This window comes from Bos taurus, chromosome 4 (assembly GCF_002263795.3).
Source record: "Bos taurus isolate L1 Dominette 01449 registration number 42190680 breed Hereford chromosome 4, ARS-UCD2.0, whole genome shotgun sequence".
In the NCBI taxonomy this organism is placed as follows: domain Eukaryota; kingdom Metazoa; phylum Chordata; class Mammalia; order Artiodactyla; family Bovidae; genus Bos; species Bos taurus.
Window position 1 is genome coordinate 95391821 of NC_037331.1, and position 14792 is coordinate 95406612.

General features: G+C 50.9%; 1 long non-coding RNA gene across 1 annotated transcript; it reads right to left on the reverse strand.

Annotated features, from left to right (window-relative positions):
* Positions 1 to 4648: 4648 nt before the first annotated feature.
* LOC132345130 (uncharacterized) lies at positions 4649 to 14454 on the reverse strand. Its single transcript, XR_009494263.1, has 5 exons — positions 13923 to 14454; positions 9073 to 9152; positions 6881 to 7227; positions 5785 to 5905; positions 4649 to 5672 (listed from the first exon to the last, which is right to left on the reverse strand). It is a non-coding gene; the product is annotated as an uncharacterized lncRNA (long non-coding RNA).
* Between the last annotated feature and the right edge of the window lie 338 nt (positions 14455 to 14792).

A 14792-nucleotide genomic window follows, 5' to 3' on the forward strand; every position in this document is an offset into this window, starting at 1 on the left:
GTGTGTTTACTGGCATATTAGCAACTGCCTTAGCTCAGTCAATCTGCACAGAACTCCACGAGGAGTTTCTTCCTGGCAATTTCATCTCACAGGTGAGGCGCTAAAGACTAGAGGGGCAAACAGCATGCTAAGGGTGCCTGATGGTGAATAGTAGGCTGGGGCCTGAACACTGTGAGTCTGCCTAATATCGAAGAAGAAATGTGAGACCTCGGGGTGGCCTGACTCCCCTTCTCTTCTCTCCATTCAGGGAGAAAAGAGAAAAGATTGCTTCTTGGATAATTAAAAAATAATAGAATGGTAGTGTTGGAAATGACTTTTTAATGAGCAACCTGCTATGGAGTGACTTAGTTGGCTTTTCTCAGTTCTTATGCCTCATGTGTGAAACAGGGATGTGACGATGCTGGTAATGATGAGGATAAGGATGATGGTAAGGATAAGGATGGGTGGTGATGATGATGGTAGCAATAGTACCTACTGCATAAGGGAATAATTATCTCATAGCCAGTACTTGCCATTGCTGGACACTTAACTCGTTATTCAGTTTAGGCAAACATCCCTTGTCCATCTCCTCATCTACAAAATGCTCTCCTTATAATAAGCCTTCAGCTATTTGATGTTTAAATACCTCTTCCCTTTGTTGTCTCTTCTCCAAGATAAATCTCATGAATTCTTTGTCTAAATGGAATTTATAATGTTAAGACTTCTTATTTTCCTGGTCACTCTCCTCTGGATGTATTCTCATTTGTCAAAATGACTTTAAAAATATGGTACCCAGATTTTATCGCCATATTCCAGATGTGGTTTGACCAGGGCAGAGTGCTGTGAAATTGCTCTTTCCCCAGATCTTTAGGTGTCATCAAAACACTTAATGCTTTTCCCTGAGTGTCCTCACTCTTGACTCGATAAACTTCTATTAAGTTTACACCATTCACAGATTATGGTGCAAGTCGGCTGCAAACCCCACTTTCCAACCCATCCTACAGTCTGGCAGCAGACAGTATGTAACCTTCAACGTGGGACTGTACATTTACCTAGGTGAAATTTCGTCTTGTGAACCACAGTCCATATTCTAGTTTGTCAAAGTGGTTTTGAATCCTGATTCTGTTCCTTAAGGAGGAGAGCACAGCAATGATAGTGGAAGGTGAACAGGGGGGTTAGGAGACAGAGCAGTGAATGAATGGTGTTGCAGACATCCAAGGCAATTAGGTCATCGCTATTTTAAGTTCTTTTTGGTTGATAGCAATCCCTTCTATTATTTACAGACAGGTGAAGGATAGGCCTCCTCACACCCCTACTACACCAAGGTTTATAAGTTCTGTGATGTCCCAGCTCCCTGTTCCCTGGGCTTTCTTCTGTGCACTTTACATACTGGGGATGGATGGATGAAGCAACGCTTAGCAGAGCATTCAGCTATCTAACTGGGACCAGGTGACAGACCTCCGTAAGCACTGATGGAATCCCAAGGCCTGGGAGCTACTCTGAAAGGCACGGGCTACCGGGCTCCGTGGATTCTTCTCCTCCACTCACTCATGGGTGAGAATGCCCGTGAGGTCTTTTAGCCAATCCATGCATCTTGAACAGCATTCAGTTTAGCAACAAAAATATTTTCCAACATTCATTCTACTAATTAACCAAAATGATTAGTGTGGATCAGAGATTAAGTTGGCTGGAATGCTTGTCAGTAATTGTTGGGTGTGGGATGTTCATGAGAGCATTTCAAATGCTAACTGCCTGCTTCACATGCTAACTGCCTGCCTGTTTAATTCCATCATGTGCACATGTGCTCAGTGGCTTCAGTCGTGTCCAGCTCTTTGTGACGCTATGGGCCTGCCAGGCTCCTCTGTCCTTGGGATTCTCCAGGCAAAAATACTGGAGTGGGTTGCCATGTCCTCCTCCAAGGATCTTCCCAACCCAGGGATCGAACCCGTGTCTCCTGCATCTCCTGCATTACAGGCGGATTTTTTTTTTTTTAACTACTGAGCCACTGGGGAAGCCTGTGTATCTCCATTAAGGAACTTCAAATGTTAAATAACCTTTCCTGGGCTACCTATGGATGACTGTACTATATGTTACAGTAGGGGCTAATTTTATGTGTCAGCTAGACTGGGCCATAGGGTGTCCAGATATTTGGTTGAATGTTACATCTGAGTGTATCCATGCATGCTCAGTCACTCCAGTCATGTCCAACTCTTTGTGACGCTATGGACTATAGCACCACCGCCCCCCCCCCCCACCCCCCGGGCTCCTCTCTTCATGGGATTCTTCAGGCAAGAATACTGGAGTGGGTTGCCATGCCCATCTCAGGGCATCTTCTTGACCCAGGGATCAAACCTGTGTCTCTTACATCTCCTGCATTGACAGGTGGATTCTTTACCACTAGTACCACCTGGGAAGGGTATTTCTGGATGAGATTAATATCTGGATTCAGTTCAGTTCAGTTACTCAGTCATGTCCAACTCTTTGCGACCCCATGAATCGCAGCACGCCAGACCTCCTTGTCCATCACCAACTCCCAGAGTTTACTCAAACTCACGTCCATCAAGTTGGTGATGCCGTCCAGCCATCTCATCCTCTGTCATCCCCTTCTCCTCCGGCTCCCAATCCCTCCCAGCATCAGAGTCTTTTCCAATGAGTCAACTCTTCGCATGAGGTGGCCAAAGTATTGGAGTTTCAGCTTTAGCATCAGTCCTTCCAATGAACACGCAGGACTGATTTCCTTTAGAATGGACTGGTTGGATCTCCTTGCAGTCCAAGGGACTCTCAAGAGTCTTCTCCAACACCACAGTTCAAAAGCATCAATTCTTTGGCGCTCAGCTTTCTTCACAGTCCAACTCTCACATCCATACATGACCACTGGAAAAACCACAGCCTTGACTAGACGGACCTTTGTTGGCAAAGTAATGTCTCTGCTTTTAAATATGCTATCTAGGTTGGTCATAACTTTACTTCAAGAAGTAAGCGTCTTTTAATTTCATGGCTGCAGTCACCATCTGCAGTGATTTTGGAGCCCCCCAAAATAAAGTCTGACACTGTTTCCACTGTTTCCCCATCTATTTCCCATGAAGTGATGGGACCGGATGCCATGATCTTTGTTTTCTGAATGTTGAGCTTTAAGCCAACTTTTTCACTCTCCTCTTTCACTTTCATCAAGAGATTAGTACTGAGTAAAGCAGATTGCCCTCTTTAAGGTGGGTGGGCCTCATCCAGTCTGCTGAAGATCTCAGTGGAACAAAAAGGCTAAGAGGGAACTTCTGTCTATTTGAACTGAGACATTGATTTTTTTTTCCTGCCTTCAGATTGGAACTGAAAAGTGGGCTCCTCTTGGGTTTTGAGGTGGCTGGCTTTTGAATGGAACTTACACAGTGGGACCTGCTGGATATCCAGTTTGCCTGCAGACTTGGGGCTTCCCAGCCTCCATTGTGTGGGCCTACTCCATGTGATGAGTCTCTTTCTGCCTCTACCTCTTTCTATGTATGTATGTATCTGCCATAGGTTCTGGTTCTCTGGAGAATCCTCAGGAGTGTATGTGTTACCAGCTACACAGAAGTATTGTGGAGTAAGTGATAGCAAGATAGCAGATTGGGAGATGGGTGGTGGGTTTTCTTCCCATCTCTTGCTGCTAACTGGTTCGGCATGCCATAGTGGCCTGTGAGTATCACCATGGCCACACAGAGGGGTCCCCTCTGGGCACCCATCCATCTGTTATGCAACAAGAGTGGTACCCATCCCACAATGTCACATGAAGCCTAGGTTAAGAGCTAGGCTTCTCTGGGAGTGAGGGTGGAAAAAGGGAGCATGCAACGCACAGTCCACACCATCCTCCCATCATCCCTGCAAAGAGCCATGGCAGGGTGGGCTCTGCTGGATGCACAGCGGGGTTTTGCATTCCGACGGCCAGGGTCTGTCTTATTTCAGAGGCAAGTGTGAGCGTGATCCAGTAGCAGGCAAGGGAGCCCTTACTGCCTGACATAGGGGGTCCAGGTTTCCTGCTCCAGCTGTTACTGGGAGTTTTCTGGGAGCACCAGTTGTTTAGCCCCTGGAGACCTGGGGTGTCCGGGGAGTGGCAGCTCCTCTGCCAGGGGTGGGGGGAGCAGGGAGGACATCCACTATTCCCATGAGAAGTGGGCTTGGGTGCAGCACTTTGCACTGGGAGAAGTAGGGGGAGGGGCACTTCCAGCTGGCTTGGTGCCCAGGAAACCCAGAGTAGGGTCTTGGGGTCACAGTATTGTGACTGGGATGGCTCTGCGCCTTCCTGGGCTCAGTCTTCTCATCCTTAGGGATGATGAGATCAGTTTTTGGTTTCTTTTAGGCTCTTCACTCTAAATGGGGATGGAGGCCTACTTCCTCTAGGGCACAGAGACTCGATATAGATATGTGTGCATGTCATGTCCGACTCTTTGTGACCCTGTGGACTGTAGCCCACCAGGCTCCTCTGTCCAGGGGATTGCCCCAGCAGAATACTGGAGTGGGTTGCCATTTCCTCCTCCAGGGGATCTTCCTGACCCAGGGATCGAACCTATGTCTCTTGCTTCTCTTGTATTGGCAGGTGGATTCTTTACTGCTGTGCCACCTAGGAAGCCCGGACACAGAAATGGTGTGTGTCAAATATATAAACTCCCTCAATTCAAAATATTGAATAATTTTCCTTTAAATTTTCTTGCACAAATGAGTAGCAGGTAAATTTTAATATTTTGCTAGTAATGATGCTCAGTGATTAGAAGGTGGAAAGAGATTTAAAGAAATACTCAGAAAATAAAATGGATAAAGGCTTCACTTGCTGAGTGACTCAGAGCATTTGTAGAACAATGATGTTCCTGTCATTTTCTTGTGCTCATTAAAATAGGCATGTGGAGATTTGGGGTCCATAGAGTTCTGTCTTTTCTCCGTAAAAGCGTCGTGTTTGTTTTACTTCTCCGTGCGACTGATTTTGGAGATAGACGGCCCTTTTCAAAAGTGTAGATCTTCTTGACTTCAGAACAGTGATACATTCAATCCTCACATTTTCATGACCAAATGGGGCACAGGATCGCGGATACATGTTGCCTGCTGGCTCGTTTTGGCGGTGCTGGGGGAGAAGCGGCAGGCTGTGGGGGGTGGGATATGGATGTAGCGTATCGATCTGGTTACCGTGCAGTTGAGTAATTATGAGGGCATCATTTTTCTGCACTCGGCCAAAATTGCACGCAGAGCAGTCTGACGGTGCCCATTGGTCTGGACCATTTTTCTTTATCAAAGCCACGGTGTTTGTCTCCTTTCCCTCGAGACTCATTTCAGAGGCAGATAACTTACTTCTAAGGTACAGATGTACCCCTTTTAACAGTCCCTCAGAAATCTCTCCTCAACTTTTCCTTCCCCGCATCTGGCAGAGTGTCCTGAGTATAACAGGCAGTCAATAAATATCTGGTGTGGCTGATGATGAGGGGGAGAGAAATTGAGGAAGCCTTTCATGGGTTTAGAATGGTGATGCTGTGCAATAGATTGGTGCGAGGGGTTGCTGGAAACATCCGATGATGACTGCTACAGCCCTATCTCCCTCGGTGAGCCTTTGATTGAACGGCGATAAAGGTATCATTTTGCTGCATTAGGAGGAAAAGGTATATGGAGATTTGACGTGCATGGTGTTTCATAACTTTCCCTTTCATCTGAGGCTGAATCATTTCTGAAATGGAGACCTAAATTTTAAGGCACAGAACATTTCAAGTTAAACATCCTTGAGAAAGCTCACTTCATGTTTTTTTTCCCCTGCCCCAAATGGGGAGTAAGAATATAGAAGAAACCTGTTACCTTTTGATAATGGCACTTCTGAGTCAGAGCATGGGGAGGGGTGGCTGCGGAGGGCCGCCTGACATCGCTGGCTTGTTTTTGTTTTTGATGCATTTAAGGGCTGGAACCCAGACAGTGGAATCTGCAGAGGGCGATGGTAGGGGGAAGCTGGAGGGTGATTTTGGGAAACGAGGATAAAGGGAAATCCTGCAGAGTGACATTTCTTGAAGCCCCATCATAAGACACACACTGTTCCAAAGAATAGGAATCCAAAGATGCTTATGGTCTCTGTTCCCAAGGAGCTCCTGGTGACGTGAGCGACATGGACCATGAAGCAAACGCTTCCAGCACAGACAAGTCCAGGGTGACACAGAAGGGAGTGCTGGACGGTGTGAAAGTGCAGAGGATGGGAACCTTATGCAGTTCAGGGGAGTCAGAGAAGCTTCCTGGGGGAGGCATATTTGCATTGCTGCTGCTGCTGCTAAGTACCTTCAGTCGTGTCCAACTCTTAGCGACCCCATGGACTGCAGCCTACCAGCCTCCTCCGTCCATGGGATTTTCCAGGCAAGAGTACTGGAGTGGATCGCCATTGCCTTCTCCGATATTTGCATTGAGTCAGTAACAGATGCTATGAGTTAGTCAGGCAAAGGCAGTGCGGGGCAAAGGTGGTGTAGGCTGGAGGGGGTGTTCTAGCAAAAAGAGAAGCACATGTGAGGGATATAGCAAGAGAGGTCGTGGCAAGGTGATTTTGGATCCAGGGAGAGGAGAGGTCCTGAAGAAGAGATGTCTGAGGGGGAAGTTAGATGCAGAAGTGAAATGACAGAAGCAGAAAAGGACAGCCTGTCTCAGCACCTCCTTTCCGCTGCCAATTTAATGCCAGGCTGGTCCTCCATCCTCACAGCCCACATTCTTTGCCTTGGCTGCACAGCATGCAGGATCTTAGTTCCCCAACCAGGGACTGAACCCTCACCCCTTTGCACAGGAAGTGTGGCATCTTAACCGCTGGACCGCCAAGGAATTTCCGTCATATCCCACATCCAATCAGATACCAAGTCCTGTTGGACTTACCTGCAGGATCCTTCTAGGACCTACCATCACCGCCCCTCTTCACACTCACCTCCAACTTCATCCTCTCTGGCCAAGACCCTGACAGACCCCACCAACAGAGGGACCATGAATAACAGCAGCTGAAACACCCGAGAAGTCCATTTCTCATTCACCGGGGACTGCCGTGTCAGCACAGCAGCTCTGTGGTGCCTGGCACACAGCGTCTTCTGGGTCCTCACTCTGCTGGTTCTGTGATGTTGCCCTTGTTGGTGAGACACCAGGTACCATAGAAGCTTAGCTGCAGGCCAGTCGGTGGAAGAAGCGCAAGCGGAAGGGAAGGCATGCTCCCTCCTTGAAAAGCATCACCGAGAAGTTTGCACAAGTTCTTCTCACATCTCCCGAGCCACATGGTCCCACCTGTCAGCAAGGAGAGTCAGGGAATGTAGTTTTACTTAGGGTGGCCAAAAATTAAGTGATAAACTCAGGGTTCAACTAGTGAAAGAAGAGAAGGGTTATCGAAGGACAGCTGGTCACCCACTCCTCGTCTTGCCCTCTTTGCCCACTGTTTGCAAAACTCTGAAGGTGAAGGTCTTGGCATCCTGTCTACTATAAAACCACTCAGCTCTGTGTCCACCTCTCTGGGAACACGCTTGTTCCTGGGTGAGCCTCCAGGCTCCACTTGTTTGCTTGGGCTCTGCTTTTTGCTGGAGAAACAACAGAATATGATGCGAGGAACATGAGACCAGAGTCAGATAATTCTGTAGCTATGGGACCAGGGGCTAGCTCTTCTAGCTCTGAGGCACTGTCGTCTGTACACTTTGGATAATAATTTAACTGGAGGACAAATGTAGATGATAACATAGGGAAAGGTGGTGTCCAGTAGATGTCAGTCATTACAGTAGCCTCCCTGCCCCACTCCCCTCGGGTGACACTGGTCACCCATCAGCTTGTGACTCTAATCCTTTCCCCACAGAGCTCCCCTCCAGGGGCACCTGGTTCACTGTCCTCATAAAGTTAAGCACGCCGTATCCTCTACTATGATGACTTTTACCCACGTCCACCTTCCCTGGCAGACTGAACTCTGTGGTCCCCACTGCCGCCAGAAAGATGCCTGCTAAAAGCAGGGGTCCATGTCAGTTAAACTGAAGTGGGTTGAATCAGGGCCAAGAAGCAGGTCATGCAGACCCAGAGGAGCAGAGGCTCAGAAACAGGAGCTGGTGCTCACGGCTGGGCGTCGTGCTCACTGCTGGATGTCTGGGGGCCAGCTCAGCTCTTACTGGAGGTCCATGCCTTTGGTGGGTGAGGTGGTCAGATTGGCAGGCAGAAGGAAGAGATGAGATCCAGGCAGGGAGACCTGGAGAGATAGGGTCACAGTGCAGGGAAAGCCCGCCCATATCAGGCAGGGTGTCAGCCCTGTGGAAGGAGGCAGTCCCTGAGTGCTGGGATCAGAAAGGAGGGGTCCTCGTTTGCAGGAAGAGGAATAGGGAATAGAAATGAGAGAATAGAAGGAAAGGCTCCTTCCCCATCAGTCTGGCCCTGGCGTAGGGTTCAGGAACAGCATCCTGTGGGGAAAGAGCAAAGACTGGCAAGGTGATGGGAGGAAAGGCGATTTCTGCATTTGGGTTGCACAGGGATGTGGTTGCACTGCTACAGCTTGTCCAGCAGAGGGCAGGAGAGGCCCACGCATGAGGCTCCGACAGCGTGGGCTGTAGAGCTCCCGGAAGGTCTTTGGCCTTGGCTGCCAGGGCTGGGAGATCAGGAGAAACGATGGGGAGGAAAAGTCGTCGGCCAAGTCTTCTTTCAGAGACACTGTCTAGACAGGCATTTCTCAGCCCTTGGGCTATACAGAGCCTGGGAAATGCTGTGACACGGCGTCACCCATGCAGAGGGTTCATTTAAAAGGTGACCCCAGGCAGCGCCAGTGAGCCCCAGGTTCTGAACTGCTGGTTTGAGCCTCCTCACCTGTCCGTCATCTTCTAGCCCATGGTTCAGAAACAGAGATGATCTGTCCACCCTCCCTAGCCTGGGTTGTTTCCATGGAAGGACATTGGTTTATGAAAATGACGTTAGCGTGGGTGGAGTCCCACATCCCAGGCTCCACACCTCAGATCTTAGGACCTCAACGTGTCTCCGTGACGGCATCAATCAAACCCTCTCCCGCCCCTGCAAATGGCGAGAGGACCCTGTCCTGGCGTCCAGTTGTGGGCAGTCAAGTGGGGAGCTTTGAGCTGACGTCCCAGTCAGGCTCTGGTTGGGACTTACCCTCATCAATCTGAGACTCAGTTGTCACTTCCGAGAAGCGGAGGCTTGAAAACCAGCCCTTTCGCAGCTCCCTTAGGCATCTGAAATGAAATAATTGCATAAACACTCTTCGGAACGGTGAAGTGCCACAGCTATGGGATTTTTTGTCACCAATCATCTGTTTCAGGCGTGAAGGTTCTGTGAGGACAAGGATGGAGTCTCATCCATCCCTCTGGCTGTCTGGGGCTGAGTGCTGTCTTAGCTGTTGGAAAGCAGTCCCCGAGGAAGGCGTGGGCAGTGAGTGCCGGCTCCTTAAGGGACAGGGTCGGGTGGGGAAGTGGATGAGACCAAGACTGCTGCCCAGGTGCAACCTGAGACCGTGGATGTCCAGAGGGCAGGAGCTAAAGAGCCTAGAGTCCCCACGGAGGTGGCGCCTCCCACTGAAAGCGTTTCTGGAACCGACTTGGCACATTTGCAGGCTCATGATCCCTGGGTCGGGTAGATCCCCTGGAGGAGGGCATGGCAACCCACTCTAGTATTCTTGCCTGGAGAAGCCCATGGGCAGAGAAGCCTGGCAGGCTACAGTCCATAGGGTCACACAGAGTTGGACATGACTGAAGCGACTCAGCATGCATGCACACACGCAGGTAAGCTCATCTGGCCCAGGTTGGCAGGGAGGGGTCAGGGATGGCAGGTGTAGGCCAGGCTCCTAGTGCTGGAAACGAGCCCCAGAGCTGCCGCTGCTGGGGGCTGGGCTGTGTTTTCTGCCAGGCAGCCCCTCTTTCTAGCTGGTGGGAGCATCTGATTGTAGCCCCTGCTTGGAGAGACCACTCCATAGCTCATGAGGGTTCTGAATTCCTCAACTTGTCTTCCTTCTTCCTTGAGAGCAGACGTGTGTGGGGGCGTTCATAGGCTCCGACAAGTCCCATTTCCTCACTAATAAATATTCCTCCTCTCCTCTCTGAGCACTAAAAAAAAAAAAATCCAGAGGATGAACAAGTCGCCCATTTGTCACCTGCTCCTCCGACCAGACTGTAGGATACATTTTGCTGTTGCTTGTGGCCGACTCAGAGAAGCAGGGATGAAGGATGCGTTTGTTTCTTTCCAATCAGTTTAATTCTGCTTGGAAAGGCCAGCCCTGTGCTTGACCCTGGCCTGGTGAGAACCGGGGGAGGTGCAGGAGGAGGCGGAGGGCAGTGCTGGGCAGGGGGCTCAGGCAGGAGACCAGGAAGCAGGGAGGGTGGGGAGAGTGTGGATAGAGGTTGCCGACACTGATCAGGGGATGCTCTGCCCCCCAGGGAGAAGACAAGAAGGTTCCCAAACTGAAAGGATGTGGGCTGGCAGAGAGCCCAGAGCCTTTGGCTACCTTTACCTAAGGACCGTGGCTCTTCCCTAGGGATGGCCATGCTGGTCACTTGGTACAGGATCGTGATGTCCAGTAAGCAAACCATTCGCGCTCCAGCCTTGCAGCCACTAGCCCAGGATGTCTGCATCCTATGGGCTGTCCGGGGAGGAGGGGCGGTCTCCGTGCTCTGAGATGCTTCTGTTTTCTCCGATCTTTGCTCATCCCTACTGAAGGTACTTTTCAGCCTTTTACAGAGAACTCAGACTGTGGCCAGATCCGGGCCTCTCCTAGACCACACCTGGCCATAGCCAGGTGACAAGCCGGGCCTTGGTAGTGTGGGGGCGTGTGTTTTTGTCAGGATGGGACCTTGTAATCACAGATGTTCTGGGACCTCTCACAGGGGTCCCAAAACACTTGTTTAAATGATCTTTCAGAGCCCTGGGCCAGGAAGGCAGACCCCATGTTGGGGGTCTCATTTCGCACCTGGCTGTGTGATGTGGGTAAGACCCCTTGGGTCTCCTCCTTTCTCATCTGCAAAGTGGAAGGAAACCCACCCTGCCCTGTCTTGCCCTTCGGGTTGCTCAGATTCGGGGTGGTTATCCATGTACGTGAGTCCCTCTGGGTCCCTTGAAGAATGTCTACATGGAGTTGTTGTTACGGTTACTCTTCTGGGGGGCTGGGGACCTCCCTCTCTCTGCTCTCCTTCCCCCTCTCATTTTCTGGGCTGCCTGTTCCCACTCTGCAAGCTGGCCCGTCTCCTGGACATGGCCAGTCCCACAGCCCCAGTAGGAGCCATCGAGCCAGTGTCTTCCTGGGTGAGGCTGAGTGGAGGAAGGGAGGTTGTCCTGGCCTGTGCTGTCTTCTTTGACCTCAGCCTGGAATATTGTGGGACTTCCCTGATAGCTCAGTTGGTAAAGAATCTGCCTGCAATGCAGGAGACCCTGGTTCGATTCTTGGGTCAGGAAGATCCAAACCCCTGGAGAGGGGATAGGCTACCCACTCCAGAATGCTTGGGCTTCCCTGTGGCTCAGCTGGTAAAGAATCTGCCTTGCAATGTGGGAGACCTGGGTTCGATCCCTGGGTTGAGAAGATCCCCTGGAGAAGGGAAAGGGTACTCACTCCAGTATTTTGGCTGGAGAATTCCATGGACTGTATAGTCCATGGTATATTCTGAAAGCTGCCAGCAGGGGGCAGTAGCACCTCACACCTTGACCTCTCACCTGCGCTCCCTCGCTGGGACCAGAAGGCCCAGTCGGTGAGCACGCGTGCAGCAGGCAGGTCAGGAGTGAATTGCCGACCTAGGCTGAGTGTGATGGGCTAGCTGAAGGCCTGGTGTCGCAGGACCACCCGAGAGCCAGGCCTGGAAACAAGTGCTGACCTTTTTGGAGAGCAGGAGCTTGGGAGGTGATGTCCTGGATGATGCTGACCAGCAGCGAGGCCCCCCCACCTCCACCCCCGTGCCGTCCTCAGGGGCTTGCTTGTGTCCACTGAGCTCCCTGCCCCAATGGAGGGGCCACGAGGCAGCTCAGATGAGCACAGAGGATGGGATGGGAGCAGGCATGTGGGTCACCCGGCCGGGCCCTCCATGGCACCCTGCTGAGCAAGGTGCCCGCAGCACCCCAGCAGGCCTGGAGGCAGGTCCCCTGGCCTGGACCCCTGCCCCCTGCTCAGACCCCTGCCCTCCCGACATGAACCCCGGTTCCCTCCTGGCCCTGCTTCCGGGGCCCCTGCTCCTGCACTCAGCCATCTCCCTTCCTCTGCACTCCTGGGTGCTGCCGAGTCAAGAGTGAAAGTGGTGCTGGGTTCCTTCCCAGCAGTTATCCGGCTCGCTCAGCATCTGGATGTTGTCACAGGATGAGGCTCACTGTCCACAGGAACTCGGTCCAGGGCTTCTAGGGATTTGCAGCACCGCCCCCTACCCCTGAGTCGGGACGGAACAACGTGGACTTGTGTTTCGGTTGTGTTTTGCCCATAGGGGTTTTTTGAGGGCTCAGGGGGGCTTCAGGGCGAGGGCAGTATCGTTGTTTGCAGTTGTCATTGTTCCCTCCTCCATCAGAAACAGCAGGCAGTCACATCCTGAGCCTTGGCAATCACTTGGCTTCCCAGGGGTGATGGCAGGATCTCTCTCACAGGATCTGTCTCCCCAGAAAGCAGGAATCACATGCTGTCTTCTCACACCTGAGAAATACTCAGTGCTGTGGAATACTCTGGGATGAGGGCATCAGGGTGTTTTGTTTTTTCCACTCTTATGCTTTCTGGTGTGACTGCCATTAAATTACTCATAGAGTAGCATGCATTCACTTCCTCATCGGTTCACTGGAATTTATTGAGCACCTACTAAGCACCAGGGCTTCCCTTGTGGCTCACCTGGTTAAAGAATCCGCCTACAATGGGGGAGACCTGGGTTTGATCCCTGGGTTGGGAAGAGCCCCTGGAGAAGGGAATGGCTACCCACTCCAGTATTCTGGCCTGGAGAATTCCATGGCCTGTATAGCCCATGGAGTTGGAAAGAGTCAGACATGACTGAGCGACTTTCACTACGCACCAGGTGCCTTTTTTTAAGTTAGGGAGGGGGATTGGTGTCCCATTTCAGGTCCCATGAATAGTCTCAAGCCGCCTTCCTCTAATGAGAGCCAGCTGTGCTCCAGATGTGGGGCTAGAAGGGTGAGCAGGACAGAGCCAGGGGACAGAGCTGGGCATGTATGTAGCATGGTAGAACGGGGAGGAGAGATGTTACAGATCTGGGAGGAGGAGGACAGATCAGGTAGGAGGCAGGACAGAGTGGGGAAGGAGACAGGATGAATGGGTTGGCTGGCCTGGGGACAGGCAGAGGGAAAGAGACAGGGACAGGGAGGAGGGGCAGGGCAGGCACGGCGTGGGGAGAGGCAGTGAGGAACACTGGGCAGACGGGGGCCAGGGCTGGAGTGAGAGGTCTCCGGAGAATCTGCAGTTCAGGTTCGGCACTGGGATCCCTGAGCAGGAAGTGATGGGGCACAGGTCAGACACAGCGCCCTAGAGGTCACAGCGATGACTGGCACCTGCCTGGGGGTGTATCCCTGAAAGCCAGACCGTCAGTGTGCGGGGGCGGGGGCGGGGCGGGTGACCAGGTTCTCCGGGAATAACGTCATCAACACTCAAAGCCCCTGCCTTCGCGGAGCTCCTTCTGAAAGCAGAATGAGTGCAGGGTCAGTGAGGAATGATGTTCGTCTTCCGGCCTGTCCCTGCTCCAGGCAGTTCCCCTCCATGCTCCCTGGCGGTCTTCAGCTAGGCTGTGTCCGCCTTTCTCTCATCTAAGTTTCACCACATACTAGCTCTGGGTCCCTTTCCTGAGGATTCCCCTGGCTGATAGGAGAAATTTGAATAAGTTACAGTGTTAAAGACTCTTAATGACTCAAAGGATGATGCCTTCCAGGTAACCTGTATTCTCTGGAATCATAAAACCTTAAGACTAGAACCGCAGGCAGCCAGGCAGGGCCAGTGGGAGGATAATGTGGGAAATTTGGGCTCAAGGTGTGTCAAACTTCACCCTGCAGGTGGCCAAGCTGTCTGCTTAGAGGACCAGCTCCTCCTTGTCCATGCATCGGCACCCCATCTTCAGGATCTCCAAGGACATCTCCGGGGAAGTGGGTTCTACTCTTCTCTCATTGGTTCTAAGGTTCCTAAGAGACACACGGATACCCTGATGCCTAAGGGCCCTCTCCCTCCCTACTTCCCCCACTGAGTGGTGTCCCCTTCCAGCCCTGGTAGAGGTAGACAACATTTGAAATTTTTTCTTTATTTTGTGAAGATTCTTTCCAAGTCTCTCTTTCGGCTCTTTCCTCCTCAAGTTCAAAGAAAATCAGGTTCCTTTAACCTTTCCTCAAGCATCTTGCTCTTTAATCCCTAATCATTTTTGCAATTTCTGTCCTCTAAATCTTTTCCAGTTCTTGCTTCTCAAGTGAAACCTTAAATTGGACATCTTAGGAGTTTGGGGATTTTAATGGGGTGATTGCTTCTTGGTTCTCATCTAATGTTCCCACATAATAATGATAAAAAATGAATGTTTTCATTTTTTTCTCCCATCTGTCAGGTTGCAGAGTTTCTTGTATGTATCTTAATTTGATCTTCATAACAACTGCCTTGTGAGGAGGCCATTATCATTCCATTTTACGTTACAAAAACTGGGCTCAGAGAAGTTAGGTCATTTGTCCAAAGTCACACACACGGCTAGTAAGAGCCAGGTAGGGGTTGCGGAATAATGCTACCAAAGCTGACTTTTGTAAATGTGGAAATTTGTTATGAGTCCAATTTGAAAGTCTTAATAATTCATGCAAAGGTTTTGCACTGTGCTTTATACAAAACCCACATTTGTTTTGCTGTAAAAATAACATTTATTATTTTGATGAGCTTCAGGATA